The following is a 12,823-nucleotide window of genomic DNA, read 5'->3' as shown; positions in this document are numbered from 1 at the left end:
TGTACTGCAAAAGATTTGATAGTTAATACATTGGATGCTATAGACGCGCCGAGCGCGTAACGATTAGGTGGTCCTTAGATATAATTAGCATGCTATTTAAATGTGGTAATTAAAAAGTAATTATCTAGTCGGTAGTCAATGTGAGATAATCCCAGTAAACGCTAGAAACACATCACGATCAAGTCACATGAGCTCACGGTAAGTATGCCCAACAAAAATTGTGCAATGTTGTTATACTCATTACTTAAAATGTTATCCATCCCATCCTGTAGCACATTTCGAGCCAAATAGTGTCAGAGCAAAATCTGCCAAATCATATGAGAAGCACCACGGTAAGGTGGTCCCCATGCGTATAGAACTTTATTTATTTTCTGAAAATTTATTCATTCCAGAGCTACACGCATCCTTGATTTTAGTCACAGCGTAAATGATGGATAATTGACAATGCCGGTTTTCATTATTAAATATCTCATGAGATCATAATGTAATGTGTTTCTAGCATCAAAACAGCAAGAAATTGAGATGAATAATACATATTAATTATTAATTTATGAACGTGTGCGTTTGATTCCTAGGCCCGCCTCGGACTGACAGACCCGGGACGCTACATAAATATTTTAAAAAAGATGCTCACTGATAATATTTCTTATTCACGTTCCCAAAAACAGGCCACATAAGACATGAAGTATAATATCTGAGAGTTCCGCAAAAACCATTTTATGGTAATCGTGGCCCAAAATTGATGTAAAATAAAAATGATTTACCTAACTGGATAAATCTATGGAAAATAGTCATTTATATTATGCGAATTTTTATTTATTTACCAAATACAATTTTATGTTGTATGTTTTAAAATAACAACAATTTTGTATTTTGCGGCGTGTATTTATTTAGCAATGGGAATAATATTCACGGAATATATTAATATTATTTTTCACTACAAGGTTTCATACACAGAACAGATAATAAATAGAATACCGATAGGCTATATTCATCTTGATGCAGGGTTTTGAATGTGTGAGTGTCCTACAAAAATGAAGCACGCATTATGCACGTGCAATAGTGTGTGTAATACACCAACATTAAATGAGCGAAAATGCATAAACCGAGAGCAGTATTTGACGTTAAACGTATTCTTGACACGTGTGTAAGTTTAACCCGGATTCTTCCTTACTCGAGTCAGTTACCTGCTATCGCCTTAGGGCCGTATGTATGAGATTCCCAAATTATTTATAAGCTATTTAACCGATTTTCCGTCATATAGCGTATAGCACTGTTTGTGACGTAAGCAATCTGACGTCACACGCCATTTAAAATGGTGCTTCATCTGTCACTTTCAAATGCCAAATGTCAAAGCGCAATATTTCTCATGGAGAGATAAGATGGATTTACTTAAGATTACGATAAAATATCTCCACTAAACGACCGCAAAAATAGGTACCTACTGCTGTATCTGGCATTAAAATATGTAATTTGAAGCATTCTGCATTCTTCAAAATATTATGGTACCTACCTACCTAGTTAATTATTATAAGATAACTGTAATAAACAAGGCACAACTTTCAAATACACTGGATACATCAAAAGTGTCATACGGTGATTGGTATAAATGACAATACAATATAGAGATCATTACATATTATTAATATCTAAATCCATTTGCATTTCTGTCATTTATTCTTATTCTGTTTTGACATCTCATAATTGAAGTGAAGTTAGTCATAATAATATAATATATGTATTCAGTATTGCCACAAAATGGACATATTTACTGGCAATACTTTATCCTTTCGTACAGTAGAATTATAAAATAAATGTTATAAAATGTTATAATTATTCATTTATAATTATTAAATTTATATGGTACCGATCGCACACTTTCAGACACATTTACAATTTCAAGATTTTGAATTATTGATCGGGGAATGAAATTTTATAAGATTTCCATTATACGGATGCACTGACAGATAATGACGTCACATTAAACAACGAATTACGTTTGTACTCATGCATACAAACGTGCAGTATATAGTCTATAAGATTTTTGGAAATATCTTGCATACGACCCTTACTCGTTATGTATTTCAGCTCCCATTATTTCTGAGTTCCCTGGTTTTATAGGTACAACTTTATTGACAAATTTGTGGTGAATTTTTTTGGTTACAAAAAAAAAATACCGCTCCCCTCCAAAAGGCGGTCTTCATCACTTGTGAAGAGTATCAACATCTAGTCAAAATTCAAAAATAATTTACAATAATTGTGAATATAATATTCTGTTTAATGAACATAAATAATTTGAAAACACGTCATATTATATAATATATCAGTTTTAAAAGTAGGCTCTGGCATTAATAGTGCCTACTAATTTTTGTCAAGCAAACGTATTTATTTTCATTGAATTAAGACTACAACTTGTAGATGATTTTTTGTTAGGTTTTTTAAATTCAATTAAATCCTAATCCAAGCCATAAAGATAATAGTTAAAAAATATTTGTTAATCTTTATAACATATAAATTTATACCATTAAATCAGAAATATATATAGATATTTTATAGATACTTACAATATTTTTATCGATTATGGTTTGGTTTAGGTAGGGATTAATGAAGTTTAAAAAATCTTTAAAAAACACCATCTGGAATATTTATATTCTTAATTCAACGAAAACAAATAAGTATGACTGAAAAAGTGTGCACTATTTTGTCGGATCGCCCATAGTATACCAAAAATATTATGGTTTGGTTTATGCAGGGTTTAATTGAATTTTAAGAACTAACCAGCACCATTTTCACATTGTATTTTTAGTTCAATAAAAATAAGTAAGCATGACTGAAACAGTTTAGTGTACACCATTTTTGTCGAATATAAACAGCCTACCTCCACCCCTCGCTAATGATATATGTACCTTACCAGTAAGTTAACAAGTACATATACGTTATAACTAAAATTTAGAGAGATCCTGACCTCGGTTAGTAATAATTATTGAAATTTATACTTTGATTTAAAACACGATAGCCGATTGCCAAATTAACTTAATTTGTTAACCGCTTCAAGATGTAAAATCTGCTAGTTAATTTCATCGTAATTAGATAAGACGCATGTGGCCCAATTATTAGTATAGCTATAGCATATTGGTGCGAATTCAGTGGATAAGACGGTTAGGCGTCGTATTTATTTCAAAGATTTTTTCTAATATGTGTAAATACTGAGGTGTTTTCAAATGTTTTCAATTTTTCAAACGGTGCATACACCTAGATACAATACGTATAAAATATAATATACATATACTGGAAAATACAATCACTCATCATCATTATCAAAAAAAATGTTGCTCTTCGCCACTAGTATTTTTAAGGTTATTATTAAATACTTACCCAGTGGCGAAGAGTGAAGGTAGGCTGTTAAGATCCAACATAAATAGTGCACGATAAACTTTGTTAGTCATACGTATTTGTTTTTATTGAACTAAGACTACAATTTACAGATAGTATTGGTTAGTTTTTAAACATCAATTAAGCCCTGCCTAAACCAAATTACAGTAGTTTTGGTATATTTTGAGCGAACCGACAAAATTGTGCACACCTTTTCATTCATACTTATTTGTTGTAGTGAATTATAAATACAAATATTACACATATTGTTGGTTCATTTTTTTAAATTTATTAAGACCTGCCTAAATCAAACAATATATAAAAAAATATTAGTCTATATTATATAAAACATCCAAAATTATATATGATTTAATTGCATAATTTTTGAATTTTATAGATAGATTAGTATTAATTGTTGACTATTATATTGTATGCCCACGGTGGCCGCACGGCCTAAGCGTTGGAATATAATGCCGTGGGTCCCAGGTTCAAATCCTGGGTCTGGCAAGTACACATATTGTTTTTCAATTTGTCTCTGTAGGTTGAGCAAGTGGCTGACATCCATTTCTCGTAAAAAACAAAATCTGTCAATACAATCCTCTACTCTGTGGAGGCCCATATGATCCTATTAGGATCGGACATGGTCGAAAGAAGAAGAATTATATTGTATGGCTTGGCTTCGCAGGGTTAAATTTAATTTTAATAACTAACCAACATCATCTGTAAATTATTATAGTCTTAGTTCAATGAAAACAAATACGTATGACTGACAAAGTTTAGTGTGCACTATTTATTGCGGATCTTAAAAGCCTACCTTCACCCTTCGCCACTAAATTACTTGGTAAGAGGTATTTGTCACTGATGGATTAACGTATTGGTACATGAGCTAAACATTGTTTTGTAAAATTTCTTTTTAAAAATGGACACTGTTTATTTACTACGTCTATGGATCCTGGTGAGTAAATGTGATTTTGAAACCAGTAAAATGCAATTTCAACTAGACACTTTGTTTCTAAAATTATAACAGATTTTATAAACACTGTATAGAGTTTTATGGAAATAAATGGTTTGTAATACGACATTTCACTTTACTTCCAACTTTCCTGGAATGTATCTCGTACTTAATGGTGTAATTTTACGACCCTACTTCCTCCCTCTCAATAATCCCCCGGTAAATTACTTTTGAAAAACCCCCATTAATAAAACAAATTTTATATACTAAGTGTCTTGATTTATATATATTGTGTCTGTCTGCAACGTATAAGTAGACGTATAAACAATTACAAGATAAAAAGAATTTTTTATATACTTACAACGTTTTTAAATTTTCTGTTGAATCATATAAACTTGACTTGACTAGCTTAAACGATCAAAAAAATTTATATTTGATAGAAATAATACTGAAATGTCATTTTGATTTCCATAGTAACGCACGTATATATTAATAATTTAGTTGCTAGGACCATCCGCTTAACAACCAATAATGGTGTCGAAATAACTTTTCACACAAAACAGAATTAACTGAAAATGAATTCAATTCTGCTTAAAGATGGCTAAAAGTAATAAAAAATGCATTGGCATCGTGTTCTGATATAGTCCAAAAGTTTCAAATGTCGAGAAGTTAGTTAAAAATCGATTTCAAGATTTGTACCGGACAAAGAACCACCGGGCGAACAACCATACGAGCTAAGAAAAACGTGGTAAAATAGGTAAGGTGAGAGAAAGCATTTACATATACGCAAAACTGACACGCAAATAAATTAATCGTTATTTTAATCGGATCGTAAGAATTGACAGGATACTCTCATAATAGTTTGACAGATTACAGTGCAGTACTCGAGAACATATCGAGTACATAGAAAGTATTTAAAGGCATTTATTGAGCATGATCCTGTGGAAGAAATACGACGCCAGACTGTCTTATCCACTGGATTCGCGCCAATATGCTTTACTAATAAATAATTGAACCACGTGCGTCCTATCTGGCTACGACGAAATTAACTAGTAGGTTTTACATCTTCAAGCATTCATTTTTGGGAATAGGCTTGGAATAAGCGCGTATGCGACCAAATAAATCAGCTGACTGGGGGTAGCATTCACTTAACCCTGAGAAAAGTAGAGGATCGATAGGGGTGGAAAATCTTGGTCGCTCAAAAGATGAAAAAAATCCAATCCAATCCTCAATCAGACGGGAGCGACCAAAGAGATGAGATAATTAAAATATTGTTAAAACTACCAGAAATTTACTACATGCTAATTTCAAACACAAAATTTATTACCTAAACGCCAATTTGTTGACTTTTTATTACTTTCACTTCGATTTGAATTGAAACAGACATTTTCAGAGATATATCATTTTCAAAATCGTGTTTCCTATCCGACATCATACTTTTTCATACCTTTCCGTCAATCTGTCGCAAATTCGTTGTATTATATTGTGGATAAATGAATCGCTTTCAATCGGGCATTTTCTCAACTGGGACATTTTTGAACATACATAATTTTGAAAAACGCTTCTGAGAGAATATATTACAACCAATAGAAAAAATCTTTTTTGAAAAAAGTAAGGCACCCCGGCAGGGAAACGAATCCTGCATCTCTGGGTTTACACCCCGTCCCTGCATTATCTTCGATGCTACAAGGCGACGTACTAATAGCGACAAATTTTAACTATTGGCCTATTTAATACCTGCTCAACAGCGTTCTTCGAAATCAAGCTACTTTGGCAATCGGTTTTTGTTTATTAAATCAAAGTAGGTATTTTTTACTTTGAATTAGCAGCAAAAAAAAGCATAGTAGTCAAAGTTATTAATCAAACCTTAGCCGGCTCGCATATCACAAATCGCCTCGTGTGCCTAACCGCCATAAATCAAAGCTTCCGAGAACGGGCAGGCGGTGTTCCTTGATAAAACCTCGCACATCTGCCTAGCGATATCGACATTCGCCGCATCGGCGAGTCTCTCGTCTGCCATTTTTATTGTGTTGATTGTATGAACAAACGTCAAACGCGGTGACCAGCGATGAGCAAGAAATGACAGTGTAGATAGAGATAGAGACAGAAATGGCCGATGGCCGCGGGCTGTGCGCTTGCGCGGAGTCGACTTTTTTTAGATACAACATGCAGGCTGTAGCAGAATGCGACATGTTGCATGCAGGATCGTCGCAGAGTTGCAGTTGCATCGGCCAATCTGCAAAGCTCCATTTGATAACGTTTGTTTCTTGGTTTACGATGACGTCACATCGACGAATTCGTCGTAAGACGCATGCGGCGAGTTCTGATGTGCGAGCCCTCTTATCAGTAAACGCGGTATATCCATAAAAAAAAACACTTTAAAATCTACGTATTCTCAGTATTTCAGAGAAACTTTACTACTCTCATAGAGTAAGTTTGTGTGTAAGTGTAGTATGTTATGTACTCAAAGCTATACAGTTCTTGCTATTAACTTCTGTCAAACGATCAATTTTCTTGGAATTTTATGAACGAAGTCTCACTGGACTAAAAATATCCCTGAAGCTAGAATGTATTTTAAAATATACCCGGATAGCACTTATTTTATTTGACTCTGGCAAATTTAACGCAAGCAAATAGTACATAATATATACAAGAAACTAATATCTTCTGCCTTGATCGGGTGGCGTTGAATGTTTGAGATCCAATTTTTATATATCTGAGAAAATCATATTTTAAAACGAATTTTTACTTCGGATTCATATTTTATTTTCTTCGTTTTTAGTGAATCTCAAACATTCTAATGATTGGAACCTCTTTAACTCTTAAAAAAAATCCCCAATCGTAGATCGGTCTCATCGGGTCTAGGACGATTTGGCATCGGACAACTGGACGCCACGGAATTCGAAAATAAATAGACGTTAGGTACTTATAGGTACTAAAAAATATTCAATATTATTATTTATATTTCAATGATTATAATAATATTATGATTTAATAGTTGGTGAGAATGTAAATATGCAGACGTAAACAATGATTTAATCGTGCATATGTTTAAGTTCCAACGAAAAAAGAGTTTTTATTTTATATAAAGCCTTAGGCATGGTAATTCTCAATCCGCGATAAAGAATACATTATGTTAAGAGTAAAATGAATTCAAACTACTAAGTAGTAGATAGAAACTGATTAAAATACCTCGTCTACATGTGTCTACGACAGTGCGGCGTCCAATTGTCCGGAGGCCAGTCGTCCCATTCCCGTCCAATCAGAGCGATCTTTCGTTTATCTCTGCTACGTGGACCGTCGATCTTTCATGAATAATGATTGACTTATTACATAGTGATAGAAAGCTGATTGCATTACAGTTTGAGGATGTCAACATTTATCACGCAGTTAGTCCAAGGAATTTTGAAGATATGTATATACCAGGCATTTCCAACTTGAAGTTTTCATCTAACACACTCTTCCATTGCCATGGTTTGGCTTGAACAAACGTATTATAGTCCACTAGAAAAAACAACAACACTAATGGGGGAACCAAATTGAGGTGCATGTCGCTTACTGTCACGCTGTCACGCCGGCGACAAATTTAGTCTTTGTCATTTTGCAGAATATTTTGAACGAGCACCATCACTGTAAATTCACTGAAAAATAACACTAATGAAGAGTGCCAACTATAATTTATTGGTAATTTGAATTATGATTAATTATTCATGCTAATTTCAATTAATTTTAACAGTTTCTATGTGTACTTACGTTAAAATTACTTTTGACATGACATCCATACATAATATTTTAAACAGAACACAACCTGCAGGCCATATATAATAGATAACATTCTAATAAAACAATACATAGTGCCAACCGCTTAAAACAAAAAAAACGTGATTTTGACATGACAGTCGAAAAGTGTAGGCATGTAAAAGATGATAAAAACGTTCATTGAGTCATACAGCTGTCGATGCAGTGCAGTTCAACGTGAGGTAACCTCATTGTTGTTCTGGTGATTTCAGCAGATTTTTCCAACTGACAATGTTAGTTTAAAGGTTCAAATTGTGCTACGGGATGGGAGCATCAGTCTGATAACATTTTAAACACCGAGAAAAACGACATTACACACTTTTTTCCCGTAGCGGCAACTTAGTGTGACGTCACGTGATAGTCAGCGACATGCAACATAATATTGTTGGCGCTTTACTTGGTGAAAATGTTTAAATACGAGAGAATATTACGCACCTTGCTTTGAGAGCCACTCTTTAGCCACCGACAGTGCAATTTGCATTTCTTTGAAGAATTTCTGCAAATATTATTTCCCTTTAGATCGTTGAATCATATCTTGCCGATTGAGTTGCAGTTCATACAAAATACCAAGTATTTACTACCAATGAAAGGAAAAAATATTGCTTATACCTTTCCAGGGTATTGGAAATTTTAATCGAAGTGAAGCAATATGTGAATAGAGTGATAAATTGTAAAGGTATATTTTAAAAGCTGTATTCAGTAGTATAGTTTTGTATTCTTCTTCGCAGTGTTCTTCTGCAAAGCGGATCAGTTCAGTGGAACCAGTGGACTGTAATTTTTTTGATGGTGGATGTGGATGCTGGGGAGGGGGGGGGGTGGCAGTGGCAAAGGGTGGAGGTAGGCTGTTAAGATCCGTCATAAATAGCTCACACTAAACTTTGTCAGTCAAACATATTTGTTTTAATTACTACAATTTACTACAATTTACAGATAGTGTTGGTTAGTTTTTAAAATTCAATGCTGCGAAAACCAAGCCATAATAGATAATAGCCAAAAAAATACTCGTCTATCTATAGAATTAAATTAAATTATACATAACTCTGGATGTTTTATAGAGATAATAATATTTTTTATATATTAGAGTTTGGTTTAGGCAGAACTTAATGATTTAAAAAAAAAGAACCAACAATGTGTGTAATATGTATACTTAATCGAACGAAAACAAATAAGTATTTATGAAAAAGTGTGCACAATTTTGTCGTATCGCCCAAAGTATACTAAAACTATTATGGTTTGGTTTGATCAGGGTTTAATTGATTTTAAAAACTAACTAACATCATCTGAAAATTATTGTAGTCGAATACTGACATACTGACAAAGTGTATTTTTTGCGATTTATGTCAAATCTAGACAGCCTACACCCATCCTTCATTACTGTGAAAAACCCAAATATCCCAAAAGAGGAAACTTCATTTGATAAAATCAATACTTAGGAAAATTAATTTATGTAAGTAAGAATCAAAATTGCAATACTTAGCAGCATACTAATTCCTGATATTGATTTTCATTAAATGACATTGATTATATTTGTCGTTATACCAAAACAAACTTCATTTCATGAACCTGTTTGTAAATATAATGACGCTCGCGAGCACATACTCGCAATGTGACCATGCCTTTTAATCCTGTATGTGCGATCCGCTACCTTTTTACTTTGAAACTCTAAAAGTCTAAATTAATCATCATCATCATCATCATCATCAGCCTGAATATATCCACTGCTGGATGAAGGCCTCTTCAAGTTGCGTCCACTTATCTCGGTCCTGTGCATTGCGTTGCCACGTACTTCTGCAGAACTTTATCATTCCATCGATCCAGTGGCCTCTAGGTCTACCTTGCGGACGTTTTGTACTTCTTGGATACCACTGGATGACTAGATTTGTCCAACGATTGTCTCTTCTTCGAGCTATGTGTCCAGCCCATCTCCATTTAAGGCTTTTAATAAACTCTATTACATCGCAAACCCTTGTCTGCTTCCTTATCCACTCATTCCTCACTTTGTCCTTTCGCGTTATGCCCAGCATGCACCTCTCCATACCACGTTGTGCTACTCTAAGTTTCTGGATCTCTCTTTTACTTAGGGTCCATGTTTCATACGCATATGTGATCACGGGAAGCACACACTGGTTGAACACTTTGCGCTTTAGGCACAGTGGAAGGTCACTTTTGAAGATTGAAGATTGTAGTCTTAGTTCAATTAAAACAAATACGTATGACTAACAAAGTTTAACGTGCACGATTTATGCCGGATCTTTATAGCCTATCTCCACCCTTCGCTACTGACTGGCACTGAATTGCGAGTTACGATGGTAGTTATATTTCACAACGTTTTTCTTAGCTCGTATTCTTATTTGTCCGTTGGTTCTTTGTCCGGTGGTTTTTTGTCCGGTACAAATCTTGCAATCGATTTTTAACTAACTTCCCGACTAGCTAGACATTTGAAACTTTTATAATATATCAGAACACGATGCCAATGCATTATTTTAATACTTTTAGCCTTCTTTAAGTAGAATTGATTTCATTTTCAGTTAATTCTGTTTTGTACGAATAGTTATTTCGACACCATTATTGGTTGCTAGGGGGGTCTGGGGTCCTAGCAACTAAATTATTAATATATACGTGCGTTACTATGGAAATCAATATGACATGTCAAATACAATTTTTTTGATCGTTTAAGCTAGTCAAGTCAAGTTTATATGATTCAACAGAAAATTTAACAACATTGTATATAAAAAGTTCTTTTTATCTGGTAATTATTTTTCTACAAAATGACTTTTTCTAGTGTGTATGTTTTCAAATGATGTATATTCAGTGTATAGAATGTTACATTCTCATATCTTGTGTCGCATTCGTTGAATAAAAGAAATAGTTTAATATACAATAATCGTTGGTGACAAAACTCATCATCATCACGACAACCCGGTGTGGGTCCTGGCCTCCTCCAACAGCTCCCTCCACCTGTCCCTATCCAGTGTGGCCGCTTTCCAATTTGGTACCCCCAGAATACGGCAGTCACTGGCAGCTCCATCCAACCACCGAATCTTTGGCCTCCCTCTTCTTCTACGTCCTATTGGATTGCTGGACATCACTCTCTTTGCCGGTTTATTGTCATTCATATGGTGCACATAACCTAGCCATCGCAGTCTCCCAATCTTAATTGATTGAACTGCGCTGCAATCTTCGTACAGCCCGTAGAGCTCAGCATTATAGCTTCTCCTCCAATTGGTGCCATCCTTTATCGGTCCATATATACGGCGGAGAATTTTTCTTTCAAAGATGTTCAGGGCCGTTCATTTCGCAGAGTTAATGTCCAGGTTTCCGATGCGTAAGTGAGCACTGGCTTTCAAGTGTCTTGTAAAGAGTGCTTTTAGTTCGGCGAGATAGTAAGCGGGACTTAAAATGTCTTAACAGGCCAAAGTAGCATTTATTCGCAGACATGATTCTCTTGTTGATTTCTTCTGTAATATCATTATGTCGAGTTACAAGAGATCCAAGGTATATGAAACTGTCTACCGTATCAAACTTGTATGCACCAATATCTAACTTTGGTGTGACTTCTCGTGGCGTGACATAGACAGGCATGTAGATGACAAAACTCAACACAGCATAAATCATGAACGTATCAATTAGTGGCAATTGCCACAGGTATTATGTTTTTAAAATTCTCATATTTTAAATTATTATTTTCATTCTTCGCTACCGCATCCTTCATAATATGCACAAAACAGATAATAATAATAGAATTCCGATAAGTTATATACCAATACAGTAAAAAATGTTGACGCAGGGTTTTGAATGTGTGAGTGTACTCCTACTACAATAATGAACCACGCTTTATAGTCGTGCAATATTGTCTGTAATACACCAATATTAAATGACCGTCAAAGCATAAACCGAGAGCAGTTGTCAGTATTCGACGTATGACGTATATTCTTGATACGTGTAAGTACCCTTCTTACCTGTTAGGTATTTCAGTGCCCATTATTTCTGAGTTCCCTGTTCATATTATTTATTCAACCAAATATTATTGAGCGTGTTTTTTAAAGTATTGTTCTTTTTTTCCAGATTTGCTTGATTTTACTGTATTGAAGACAACAAATACCGTACCCGGCCATACGAACGGTAAGTGATTTTTTTTTTCGATTTCAAGATTATGTGTAATGATCATTGTTCAACACTACAACATGCCACGAGGACGAACACAGTAATGAAACACATCGCAAAACATCCAAACTTAACACAGTCACAGCTGACTAGTTAATTACTACAACACGGTCACTGCTAAAGACACGCCTGGCGTGAATCAATTAGCATGATAATTAAATGTGGTAATTAACTCGTCAGCAATGAAAGTACTATTTAATGGCCACGCGCACAGCGCGTCTTTAGCCCAATATTTTATAGGGCGCCATGCACGTTACTACACTGTTATTTCCAAATGGTAGTAAACTTTCGTCTCAATTCTCAATACGTATCTAAAAAAAAACTTAACTGAAATAACGTATAATATTTGATATCAAATTCGCATAGCATCAGTAATAATATAACGCCAGAATGTTTGCATATATGTAACAAAGGTCTAAAATTAAATTTACTCGAACAGTTGGAAATTAATCGTGAATTATCCAAAAGTAATCACATAATTAATGAATATTTGGTAATGCATTCGTCGCCTCTATTAAAAATAATTTAAACACACGA

At 34.3% G+C, this 12,823-nt stretch overlaps 1 protein-coding gene across 1 annotated transcript in view; it reads left to right on the top strand.

Moving 5' to 3' along the window:
• Dh44 (corticotropin-releasing diuretic hormone 44) overlaps positions 1–12,823 on the top strand; it is a 311,030-nt gene that overhangs the window by 64,418 nt on the left and 233,789 nt on the right. Inside the window, exon 2 of the mRNA XM_085951222.1 lies at positions 12,188–12,244. The gene's annotated coding sequence lies outside the window, so the exon portion shown is untranslated. The remainder of the gene's footprint in view (positions 1–12,187; positions 12,245–12,823) is intronic.

Source organism: Rhyacophila brunnea, unplaced genomic scaffold, assembly GCF_057557595.1.
Source record: "Rhyacophila brunnea isolate RB1 unplaced genomic scaffold, BYU_Rbru_1.0 scaffold_24, whole genome shotgun sequence".
NCBI lineage: Eukaryota > Metazoa > Arthropoda > Insecta > Trichoptera > Rhyacophilidae > Rhyacophila > Rhyacophila brunnea.
Note: the sequence above shows the minus strand (reverse complement) of the source record. Positions and strands in the feature narration are given on the sequence as shown.